Here is a 12,739-nt window from a genome sequence, read left to right as displayed (position 1 = left end):
TGTAAAGTGGAGGACTCAAACAGAATTGACTTGAGGATCTCTCATAGGACCAATGCTTATCAGCAGAGACAAATCTCAGAGACTATTCAATCTGTGGAACAAGTCATTATGTATATATGAAAGGGGAAGAGGGGAAAAATCTCTAATTTGGGGGTGTGGAGGGTGGAAAGACATTTATTGCCTTTCCTGTACAAAGAAGTTTGACCAGCCTTTCTCAGGTGGGAATTGTCCCAGTAAACCTGGTCTCTTCATCTGTTTCATGAACTTTCTTGTACCGTGTCTACCAGAAGTTCCAGCAGGCTGAGACTGCATGAGAGTACTTAAGAGGTGCACTTGGCATCCAGACCAGCCTTGCAATCCAAACCCCTTTGTGTCTTTCGGAGCTTAATAAGACAAGGTTTTACTGGCTCCATCCTGGCTTTTATAAGCTTCTCAGGGATTACCAAAATTGGAGATTGCATATGAAAAAGCTGGTTCATCCATTTCCTAGAAGGGACATTCATGCAGTTTGCCCTTCGATCCTTGAAACGTGAGACATGCCTGAGGAGTGTTCTTTGTTATAGTGTCTCACAAATATATCCAGTGATGGTGAGTCCATATGTCTCGGATAAAGAGAAAACCTTATTGTGCATTCCAGCCTTTTCTTTTGTAAACATACTACACTAGATGAATTTGGCTCTCAAAGAAAAAAGTACTAATTGTGCTGGCTAATAAAACTTTCTGTTGCTGTCCTTCCAATCTGGTCTTCTAAGCATCAACAGACATTAAAACTGGCTCTTGTAGAAAGCAGTGCAAACCCAAAACTTGTTTGCAAGTTTTCAAGAACTGAAATCTGAATCTCGTTCTTGAGTAACAAAAGGTTAAAGGCAGCTATTCATCATACAGTTTTCAGGTTGAATGTATAAACAACTCAGTTCTTCCTACTGTTCAATCTCTGCAGATGCCTCAGCAGCAATACATCTGTGCTCTGCCCAAATCCAGCACTTGCAAGCTCCCATTATTACTTGCATGTGCTTTGTCTCCACTGACACTTTAAACAGACAAGTAACAATCCACTTTAAATGCTTGTGTCCAAAGAACCCTTAGGGGTTATTTTCTCCTTTCATATTGCAGCTCTCATAGAGGTTTATAGAAGTTGCACACACAAGCAGTTCTACATACAAGAAGTCCAGAACAACGTAACTATTTGAAGGTACTTTTGCCTTTACATATGATGGGGAGCTTGTCTTCTTTCAATGACTATTTTGTTAACAAGCAACCTCACTGTGTATTTCAGTCAGGTATAATCTTCCCCTATGATTATTACTGTACAAAAAGAGGTGAAAGACTGGTCCAGTTTTCAAACATCTTGGACAAAGCTAACACTCACTGGGACATATCCAGCTGTGGGAAATCCAACTGGGGAGAAAAAGCCCATAATAGTTGCTTACAAGTCTTTGAAGTTCTATTAACAGAGTTAAGAGAGTAATTATAAATAATAAGCGAACAAAACACCAAAAAGATTTTTTTTTTTCAAATTCTGCTATTAAAAATAAGACTTTGTTGACATGTTGGTATGTTAAGTGTGTTTGGCCTCAATTTTCAGTTACTGTAGGGTCTTTGTATCTCATTCTGAAAGTACAAATAAGACTTTAATGACAAAGAAGTTGCATATGTGTTACAATACCACAATGGTGTAAAAAAAGTCTAACAGTCTTTAATATAGCCAAGAATCATCTGAGCTTCCTTTGTCCATGGAATATGGTCTTTACTTTTCCAAGTCCCATCTGCATGTACAATATGCCAAGGAAGAAAGAAAGGTACCACTTCCTATTTCTCTCTGTACCTCAATTGTTCCTGATTAAAAAATGAAAATAATAATGTTGATTCAGCTACTGGAGTTAAGCAAAACTAAATTAACTACTTTCATTAAACGCTATGAGATATTTGAATAAGTTCCTTCAGAAATGCAAAGTGCTATTTATTCATATCAGCAGCTATCTCTGGCTAAACTGTCCTGGAACCTTTTGTGAGCATTCCCTTCTCCAGCTGAACTCAGCTGATAACTGCTCTCTGTTTTGAAGTACTTGTGCCACTCTATCTAAAAAAGCATAGGAAAGACTTAGACAGAACTGGCACCTCTCTTTTTTGGGTAATGAGAACAAAGCAAAACAAAGCAAAAAAATCGCACAAGGTCACAAGATTAAACCTTTGCAGATGAGGAAAAAAAAAAAAAAAGGCATCTTTTTGGATGTCAAATTCTTTGCAGGCTTTGCCTGGTCACCATGAGGATACTCACCGACACCTCCTAAAAGCAAGCATTTCATCAACTCCATAAGCTCAGATATCAAGGAGAGATCTGGTAAGAATCTTATTAATACACCTATGTATGATGCCATAGGGGAGACAGCATCTAACGCAGCAAAAATGAGGTCAAATTCAGCAACACTGCCCTAAAGAAAACTGTCTCCTGGTCACAAATCACTTGTGGAGTACCCTGCATCATCTTTACTGCTTCAGACACGTGCCAGCTGCAGCCAGTAAGCTAGAAAGACAAAGCTAAACTCAGGTCTCAGTTCAATGTTGACTCTTCTAAATGTCTTGGAATTTGTCCACTTTTATATAAATGTAACTTAGGGCAAAATACAACCCATAAACATTTTAGCAGAGACACAGACATTCCGAAATTTCACGTGGAACTTCCTATCCCAACTGCATAGTCCTCTGAAGATGATACTGTATGATGATTATTCCAGCTCACTGCTCATGAGGGAAAAGGGAAGGGCTGTGGTCTTGTCCCACCCCACTCTGGTCCCACTCATACAGAACCGTGGGGCTAAAATTTTCTCCTTCTTCTGCCAGTGGGATCAAGTTAGCTCTTTTTGCATAAAGTTCAGACTTTTTGTCCTCATTTTCTTTGAACAGCTCTGCCCCCTGCCTGCATCTCAGCTTTTATTTCTTCTATCTGCTCACATTCTTCCTAAACCTTTCTTCTAAATGCTTCATTCGTATACTTCTACCACATTGAAGCCAATGTTTCATAGTAAAATTACTCAACCAGATTTTAATAACTCTTTAAAACAGCTTAGTCAGCTAAACTGTGCTTTTGCACAACCAGTCTTAACTAGGAAACTCCAGAAAAGTTCATTTTAGCTCACTTCCTTTATGCTTTCCACTTTTTTCACCTGAAAAAGACATGGAATCAAAATTAAACTAATTTTGGTAGCAGATTAAATTATCATCGGGCTGGATACGGATGTGATCTAGACAAGATGGTTCTCTCCCCACCATAGAGACAGCTTTAACTGAGCTACCTCAGTTATTAATAGCAGTTTGGACAAGACAGCCTAGGGCTGAAGGCAGTGAAAATATGTGGCTCAAAACATGTACAAAATTCACCTGAGATCCAACATAATATATCCTACATCATCAGAGCAGAACAGTTACTGCCACCTAAACTACCTAACTAGACGCTAGCTCAATCTCCATGAGGTGAAAACTTCCTCAGGAAAAAAAACAAAACAAAACAAAACACCACACAAAACCAAAACAAGACCTCAAGTGTCAGTTCTATTCTGACATGCCAGAGAAAGACCACAAGTATTCAAAAATTTCATTGGGAGGCTAAAGCAAACCCATTAGAGAGGTTGCAATGCAATTTTAGGGTGATAACAACGCACAAAGTTGAGAGAGAAAGATAAAATTAGCTAATATAGCTATAGCTAAGCTCTCCCAACTGCCTTCAGAGACTGATAACCATCATTATCCCTGTCATTAAGAGGAGTAACTGAGACACCGAGAAGTGACTTGTTGAAAGTTACACAGAAAACTAGAAATAAACTACAAATCCTGCTTTCCTAATCAGTGTGTTACTCTTACCAGTATGTGCTTGCATACATTATGGTAGTGACTGCACTGCAACCTGATTACAGCTTCTGATACTGCACCACGGCTTTGTGCTGAAAAAAATATCTAAGATCATTGTACACGGGTTAAAAAAAAAGTTGTCTAGAAAAATATTAAGAAAGGGTTTGAAAGGGATCCAGTCCCCTGTAAAAAGGGACTCAGATATTAGCAGAAAAAGAAAGTTAATTCCAGAATCCAGAAACACCCAGCACCAGAGAAAAATACTGAGCCTTCTCTTGTCCGGCACAAAGTACAGCACAGCCAAATATACTGCAAAAGCACAACTGGCTTTTAACCTCATTCAGGAGCAGCTGCTTTCACAGCAGTGAAATGTTTCAGGATGAGCCTGACTGACTTAGCGGATAAATGACTTGAAGTTGGTATAGCTCAGGAGGAACCAACTCAATTTAGGAAATGTCACTTTCTTAAAAACACACTTTTTCTATCCAATTGGAGCAAGCTTTGAAGCTTTCAAAACTTGGCCGTGGCTTGGAGAAGGAAATAAAAGCAGCATTTTTAAGAAATGCTGGAAATTACAAAACAGGGCTTGGGCTTCAAATGGTCCACCCATGAGGCAGGACAGGCTGGGAACTCCTGTCACTTCTAATCACTTGTATTAGTTTAGCACTAGCAAAAGGTGCCAGATCGGTAGCCCCAGGAACTGAATTCTCTATTTATCCTGAAAGCAGGTACAACAGGAGGGCAAGCTATCATAGAGACACCAACCCCTGCTACAATTCCTCACATCCAGGGACCTGGTGACAGGAGGATGATGTGGTCTCAGTGCTGTACCGGTTTCCTGGTGTCCCTGCTGTGACTGCCCACACGGGGGCCAGTTCCCTGAACTATGTTTCAGGAGGATGGGTTCCTAAACTGCAGGGTCTGTGAAACGGAAATAATGGAGAATCATCCTACAAGCATCCTCGGAGACTTTGAGAAAGAAGAACCAGGGATTATTTTCTTTGCATTATATTCTAGCCGTCTCAAAATTAACGAATACGAGAGAGAGCGATGAGGCCAGAGAGAGTCAACGTAGTGAGTACAAATGAGATTTATATGTGGCTTGAGTCACTCCAGCCAATTAGCTACCCACCAGGCTGCTTGGTTTATTGTCCCTACTGTATAAAGATTTAATAAGCAGTCACCTAGATGGGAAGCCAGAGACTTGCAGAAAGGAAACTTTTCACTACTCTACATGGAAAACTTGAGCCCAGTCCTGCATCAGCTCTGCACAGCTGATTCCCACTGACATGTCAACGGCTGCAAGATGAGGCTCTTTATCATGACAGTCCACGTAGGTAGAAAATACAGGAAATACAGGATGATCTTCCACACATTCTAAGTATTCTACAGGAATTAATAAAGCTTTCTTCAGGTTTTTTTTTTCTCCAATGCTCAGTCTTGCCTGGGACTTAGATGTTTTTCATAGCATGAAAGTACAAAATGCTGGATTTTAAAAACTTACCTAATGGGGAAGTGTGCTGTGTAGGGAACATATTAAACAATTCAGTCTATGTTTGGAAAAGAAATACAGATTCATCACAACGAGGAAGGATATTCAAGAGTATCCTGAAAAAACAGCCGGCATTCGAGCCAAAGGACAGGATGAAGTGGGCACAACAGTATAAAGCTGACAAGCAGATTTAACTGACAGTGACAGAAAGAATTGGAAGCTGCCAAAGCCTAAGCTACACTAGGGCTTCTTCACATACTAAAACTGAAACTAAAAGCACCAATGAGAACAATTTTTAAAACTCTTTCAGATGGGAAAAATTCTAAAAGCAGCAGCAGCGAAATGGAAAACACAAACTTTGGGCAATTATAGAAAAAGCAACACCCATCAAATATAATTAAGACTGGAAAGAAAGTAAAAAAGGTTGATTACAGGACATTTCATTACCGTTCTCAGCAGTCATGTGTGGTATATAAGGTTTTAACATACTTCATCAGAAGACTTCTTTTCCTGTTAATACTGGTCTTTGCAAGAAAGCTCAAAGCCATTAATTTAGAGACAATTTTTGTAAGGCAGTGTCCCAGAGGGTGTGGCCCCATCTCCTGAGAATAGCATTTGTTAGTTTTAGAGAACCAGCAGAGGGAGCACATCAGCAATTAAACATGGTTTTCTTGTGTTTGTGCCTAAACAATGAGGTTTTTTTTATTGTTTATTTGTTGTTGTTGTTGTTTTGTTTTTATTTTCAGCATTCCTCTCTGTCACTAATGTCTGTGACTCACTTAGCTATCAAACTGCTAGGAGTTTAGGAGCCAAAGCCATGGAGAATAACAGGCTCCACGTCCACATCACATAAAATGATAGTGGACATAAGCTTTTACCTGGTTGTCTTTCATCACTCTTTCCCCATATCAACATCATTTTACCCGTTCCTGATATCCTGCCCATGAAATCTTGTGCTTTCACATGACAACTTCTCTCTCTCAAATTCCTGCACTGTGGCCACTAACTTTCTAGCCAGAAAGAAAGGCATATGGATCTCTAGGGAGGAAAGAAAAATCAATAATTAACTTTCAGTCAGCTGAAAGGACAACTCTGAAGTCCATAAGGCAACTTTCCCAGTCCTACTTTTGTATCCTCAAGGTATTGATTGCACTTCCAGCTATTGATGATTTTAGAAGCAAGATACTAGAAAGCTTGTCTTTCAGTTGAAAAAAAAAAACAATCCAAAACAAAACAAAACAAAACATCAGTAATTTCCATGCTGTATTTACCTCAGAATCAAATGGCACACTATACTTGCCTGCATTTTTAGCTCTACCACAATCCCAAGATAAATTTACTATGGAAGCATAACATTTAAGACATCATCTACAGGTGTAACTTACAGAATGGCACTAATTCTGTCCTGCAAAGCATTTCCCATAGGTGTCCTGCAGAGGGTTGGAAGCACTGCCCATTCAGGTTTCCTTTCCTCTTCGCTGTAGTTACCAACTGTTTTTAGTATAGACTTGTATAACCACTGATTTGATACTAGCTGAAACATTCAAGAAGACCATATGGGTTTTGGTTCACCCTTTGTAGTGCCATTTACACTTGTGCAAACTGGACATAAGATGTGACCTAGGGGTCTGTGTCCACCCACTTCAGAAAAGGACAAGAAGAGGCATATGACATGAGACACTGAAGAATAGAGTCCTAAAGATGCTGCTGGTGTTTGAATTAGGTAAGATTGGTTTCTGTTAGAATACCTGTCTTTCAAAAAAGATGTTGAGGAACTCTACCTGACAACAGTAAGTACAGCACAGGCTATAAATCAGCCCTCCGTGGGGCTGGGAGGCAGGTTGTCGCTGATGGAATGAGACCACTTCCTGACATGAAAGGATTTCAGCCTTTGTGCTCTCCTAGTCCATGGCCTTTCTTTCCATAGTGCCACCTAGTGCCAGCTCGGTCAGAAGCTTGCTTTTCTGCGAGGTGAACATCTGCCCCATCAGAAACAGGCTGAGAACCTCCACGCGCATTTTACCAAAGCCAAACCCTAGCTGTCCAAAGAACAGTATTTTTTTCTTTAAAGACAGCTTTATCCCATTAGTCCGATTTCCCACTCCTGTATTTTAACTACTTCAAGATAGACAGTCTTCACTGGACGTGATAAAAGATGAACTTTTTTTCCTTCTGGGATGTGTAGCAACCTGCCCCGCAGCCCTGGCTGCCCCAGTGGATATGGAAGGAGGAGGTGGTGCACGTCCCCATGTCTCCAGTGACCATTTTACAAGACCCATCCACAAACAGAATTCCTGCCAGTGCCGGGCGGTCAAAATGCTGTCATATTACACGATGGCACTGAAGGATTAAGTACAGAACCGTACGAAAACATGAAAGACATAGGCAAGTAATCATGCTGAAATGCCAGTTTCCTATTAGAGAAGAACTGGATCTCCCTTGAACTAAATATTAACTTTTAAGACAAATAATAACTAGGAATATAGGCAACATTGTCAAAGCAAAAAACATCCTCGACAAAAGCCTTTGCCTTTATTCACTCCTCACAGAAAGTTTGATACATCTGTGAAAATCTCCTCAAGTTAAAGCTGTACAGCTGTTACAAAAGTATCTCAAAATTTGGTGCATGGTCTTTACCACGAGAAACCCGGATTATTGGCATAGATAGATCATTAAAAAACCAAGTTATTTTTCACAGTTGATATTGTTTGTTTACTTTCTGATTTTTTTGGGCCAAACTAACAGGATCAGTGAAGTCCGTTTCACTTTGATTTGCCATAATTTTCCTTCTGCAGCACAGTTTGAACTGCAGACGCTGCAGAGGGAACAAGTTATTCTTTAAAAATAACTATTTGCAGTTCATTGTTTCATTAAAAAAAAAAAAAAAAAACACAAAAAACCCAAAACCCACACACCAAAAAAACCCCCAAAACATAACCTAAAAACATACCTAAAAACATTTATAAAATATTCGGATTTTCTAAAAGTTTTGCTTTAAAAAAAAAAAAAATCTAAGTAACTTGAAGTTAAATTTCACTGTTTAATTTTCCATTAACATTTATGAATTTCTTTCAGTAGAAGCTCTTCACTATACGGATCACAGTGTAAAAAAGTCCTATAAAAAGAGACAGGAGTGAAACCAACTGAAATCTATAAGGCCACAGCATGCCATCAATTTCTAAACAGAACTCCTATTCAAATCATTCTGCTTAAAACCTCATATGGTCTGCAAAAACGAACAGGGTTTTCTTGAAATGATTTAAATAACAATTTATCTAAGACTGTAATCTTTCTTGTATGGGATTTGTAAGCTATCCCACAGAATTCTCTAGCAGGGGACACTGTTCCCTATTTACATCAAAGTTTTATATAAATAATATTACATCTTTTTAAATTTTCTGCAGCTGTTTTCCCTTATGAATAAGCTGGGCCTATGAAGAAAATGTGAAAATAGAAAATCTAATATTTATAATAATGATATATCCAACTCAGGAAATTGCTACAACTGTCTTTATCAAAATAAACAAGATTGATATTTTTTCCTCCTTTAAGAGAAAAGCAAAATCCTCTACTATTAAAATGAATTTGACTTGGTATTTGTTTGGTATTTGGATTTCACTGTCTCATATCTCATTTTTGGTCCTGTTTTAAAAAAAAAAACAACACACAAACCAACCAACCAACACAAAAACATACACACAAAAAAACCCCAACAGCATTTCTGTTCGTCTCAAGGAGTAAAAGAGGCACATACACACGCCATTCAGCCCAAAATTACTCTAGCTACAGGGCATGGCAAAGCATGAAATAACTGCTCCAGAGCACTTCCTCATGTGGGTGTGTTAGATAACTGTCTGCTCCAACGCTAAAATAAAGCACACTCTGACCCAATCAACACCACGAGCTCTGCTCTGCACAGCTGCACAGGCTGCGAGCATGGGAACCCAGAGCACCCCACACCGCCCTGCCAAACTCAGTCGTACCCCCCCGGCCAACAGGTCTGACACTCCCCAAGTTCCAGCTACAGCATCATATGCTGGATTTAAGTTTACTTAGGCATACTTCACCCTTTGCTGCTGTATCCAGATTGCAAACGGACTTTGTGCTATTGAAATAGCTAAGATTGGTTTTTTTGGGTGGGTTTTTTTTTTGCTAGAATGTACTTGGGGTTCAAAGAAAATTAAATTCTCCTAGTGAAAGTTTTGAAGATTATAGAAAGATCTTACTGGGTAATGAAAAATGTTTTTCCTACTCCGACTCTCTTTCTCTGCTTGAATTCTTCTTGCCCGGGGTTTTCATAAAATCAAGAAATATCTTGTAGTCATTTTTAAAGTTTTTCAAAAGTGTTAAGATAAGGCTGGGTTTCTGCTCAATGTACGCATCAGAATTCTGTGGACTGGTCCATGTGCTTTCCTACAAAAACCTGGGGCTGTTGAGGATCGTCCACCTGCACTGATTCAGCAGAAAATAACAGGTGCCCGAAAACCCACCCATCCCACGAGGGGGACGGCTGCTAACGCTCCAGCTGCATCACTCCAGGCTGACCACCATCCAAAGGCACCAGCAACTCCACCCTTAAGACCCCTACGTTTTTGACATAACTTCAGCATCCCCTCTGTGTCCAAATGTGAGTTTCAAAGCTTAAGATTCAAACTTTAGGAAGGGAGGAAATACCTTGCTACAGTTAACTGGTCTTTTGAAGCAATAAACACATTTAAAGCCTATCAACAAAATATTAATTTAGAAGCTGGAATAAAAAGGAGGAGGAAAAAAAAATATAGGAAGCAATGGATGTCATTCCCCAGCTAAGAGATGAGCCACCAATTGCTGGCACACAGATATTTAAAACCTTGAAAAGTTTCTCTCAGGTTCTGGAAATAAAGCTGTTAATAAAATGGAGCAAGCGGTTTCTGTAGTTGTAGTGCCAGTGAATAGATCTGCTGCTTTGGATTTCAATTAACTTAGTTTGTACAGCGAGGAGGCACTTCTGTTGAAACTGGGGAGTCGTAAGTTAAAGGACAGCTAAAAAAAAGCCCTAAACAACAGCAAAAAAACCTGTTGGCAGCAAAAGTTCTCTCTGCCTGTAAAATAATGGATTTTTAAGAAACATTTCAAAGGATTTGAAGGTTTTGGAGAATCTCCTAGGCAGTCCCAGGTGGGTTAGGAATATTGCATTATGGACTTCTTTGTGCTAAGAGGAAGGCCTAATGCGTGTTTTTAAGAAGTCCGCCTCTTGCTATTAAATAAATAATTTTCTATTAAAAAAGGTGATTATTATTGTTGAGAGATCTCCACTGATCAGCGTCCATTTTATATAATTACTTATGATTCTCCAGAACATTTTATGTAACTCACACTATCTCTTTTTTCTTTTCTTTTTTTTTTTTTTTTTTTTTTTGTTACCAGCAGAGTAGCAGTTTTACTCTCCAACAGAAATGACAGGAGCTCAGATAAAAAGACCATTTCAAATGGATCAATTTAAGCAGTCTTTAGAACCCATGATAAATCTGGGCTCCAAAAAACTCGACAATGCTAAATGGGCTATGAAATGCATCACAAATCCCTCCCCAGAAAAAAAAAAAAAAAAAAAAAAAAAAAGAGAGAGAAGAAAAAAAAGAAGAAAGAAAAGATTAATTCAGAGAAAAGCTTCTGTGTTTAAAATTACAAATAAGCAGCATATTTGTGGAACGAAAAATTGTAAATAAATAGTTACTATTTCTGGACAAAATGGCTCGATAGATTTCATAATTTGCTACCACTGTAAAAAATATCTATTCCCTTCCCCCCCCTCCCTTCCCCGGCAGTACACACGGAAACACAAGCATAACCATGCATAAAGTGGGAGGGTGGGGGGCAGCCAAGGATACAAACTCCCTCTTAGAAAGTTTGAATTCTTATTAACCCAGTGATGCCTCCATAATGTTACATTAGATCAGCAACATAAAAGTTGGAATATACATCTCCTTTCTTCCTAGTAAAGGAAACTGGAAAAATACTAATAAAGAAAAATAGACGTTAAAAATATCCAGGAGGAAAAAGTACATGTACAATAACCAAAATTAACCCCCTCCACCCCCACACTGAAACAGACAAACAGCAAAATCTCCGAATAAAAATCCTGTCAGAGGAGTGGAACCTGCTTTCTCTTTTTTTTTGCTTTTATTTACTATCTGCCAAGCATGGACTTTAAACTTACAGTGTGCATATATATAGAAAACAAAGAACGAGAGTCACCGTTAACCCTGGTCACCGGCATTACAGTTAAAAGTCATTGGCAAATACTAATAAAACCCCATTTAGCGGTAAATAAGGAGAACATGATATATGGACGGACAGATGGAACTGCATAAACAGAAAAGAAAAAGCAGAGAGACCCACAAACAGACGGAGAGGGATGTTTTAAAAGAGTGAAAGATATTGATTTACTTGGAACTAGTGTTGGAAAACAAACGTATTTGTTTCCTTTGTGATTAAAAAAAAAGTAATTAAAGTGAATCATAAGGGGGCACACCCTTAAATAAGTAGAAGGGGGGAAAAAAAATTTGCAGAGGGTAAGGCCTTCTATAGATGTTCTGAATTTTAGGCTAGCAAATAGGTCTGGCAAACTTACATCTCTAAATTAAAAATCGGGGGGGGGGGGGGGGGGGGGAATAAAGAAGTGCTGGTGGTTTAAGGAGAGTAGAGGCTTTATTCTTTTATTTTTTATAAAAGTTGACTGGCCTACCTTGTTCCCCAGTCCTCAGTTTGTCTCCTCATAGTCGCTGTCTCCCTGGAAGTACAGTGTGAGTGGTAATGACTGCCTGCCTCCCTAATGAGTCCATTTTCCTGCTCTTGATGTTGTGTATATACACACACTGCAACCTACCTTACAAACCACAGAGACGGGAAAGGGAGAGCGAGCGAGAGAGAGCGAGCGAGAGCCAGCGAGAGTGCGAGAGACAGGGAGAGAGCGAGCCAGGGAGAGGGAGAGAAAGGCGCACACAGACAAAGCCCTCCTACCAGACAGCAGACAACCCTCCTTCCCCTATCTAGCAAAATACAACTCGGCTAATGCAGCAACAGGTTCAATACTGCCAGGCTGAGGCAAGCGTAGAAAAGGTATACGGGGCTGCGCAGGATTGCTGGCAAATAAACACTTTCCTGCCGGCTGGCTCCACCTTTCTTATTTATGTTACAGGATGCTGGAATGCATTGTTTCAGACGGTCCGTATAATTATCATAAATACATTTTTTTGGGTGCGTATTAGCATGAAGCGCCGAAACGTATCAGCCATTCTGCTCCGTAACCTTATAGCTTTAACACATGCAGGGAAGGTGTAAACATATCTCTTTTGACAGGCAGACGACACAAAGCCCACTGATGATTTTAAAGTCATGAGATCTTTCAAGAAAGACGCTCCT

General features: G+C 39.4%; 1 protein-coding gene across 4 annotated transcripts in view; it reads right to left on the bottom strand.

Moving 5' to 3' along the window:
• ZBTB20 (zinc finger and BTB domain containing 20) overlaps positions 1-12,186 on the bottom strand; it is a 460,828-nt gene extending 448,642 nt beyond the window's left edge. For 3 of the 4 annotated variants that reach the window (XM_074897465.1, XM_074897470.1, XM_074897463.1), the window contains exon 1: positions 12,063-12,186. The gene's annotated coding sequence lies outside the window, so the exon portion shown is untranslated. The remainder of the gene's footprint in view (positions 1-12,062) is intronic. The other variant, XM_074897464.1, reaches the window with a different exon arrangement.
• Between the last annotated feature and the right edge of the window lie 553 nt (positions 12,187-12,739).

The sequence above is a fragment of the Athene noctua genome, chromosome 1, assembly GCF_965140245.1.
Source record: "Athene noctua chromosome 1, bAthNoc1.hap1.1, whole genome shotgun sequence".
Taxonomy (NCBI): domain Eukaryota; kingdom Metazoa; phylum Chordata; class Aves; order Strigiformes; family Strigidae; genus Athene; species Athene noctua.
The sequence above is the reverse complement of the archived record's forward strand: the minus strand, read 5'-3'. Positions and strand labels throughout refer to the sequence as shown.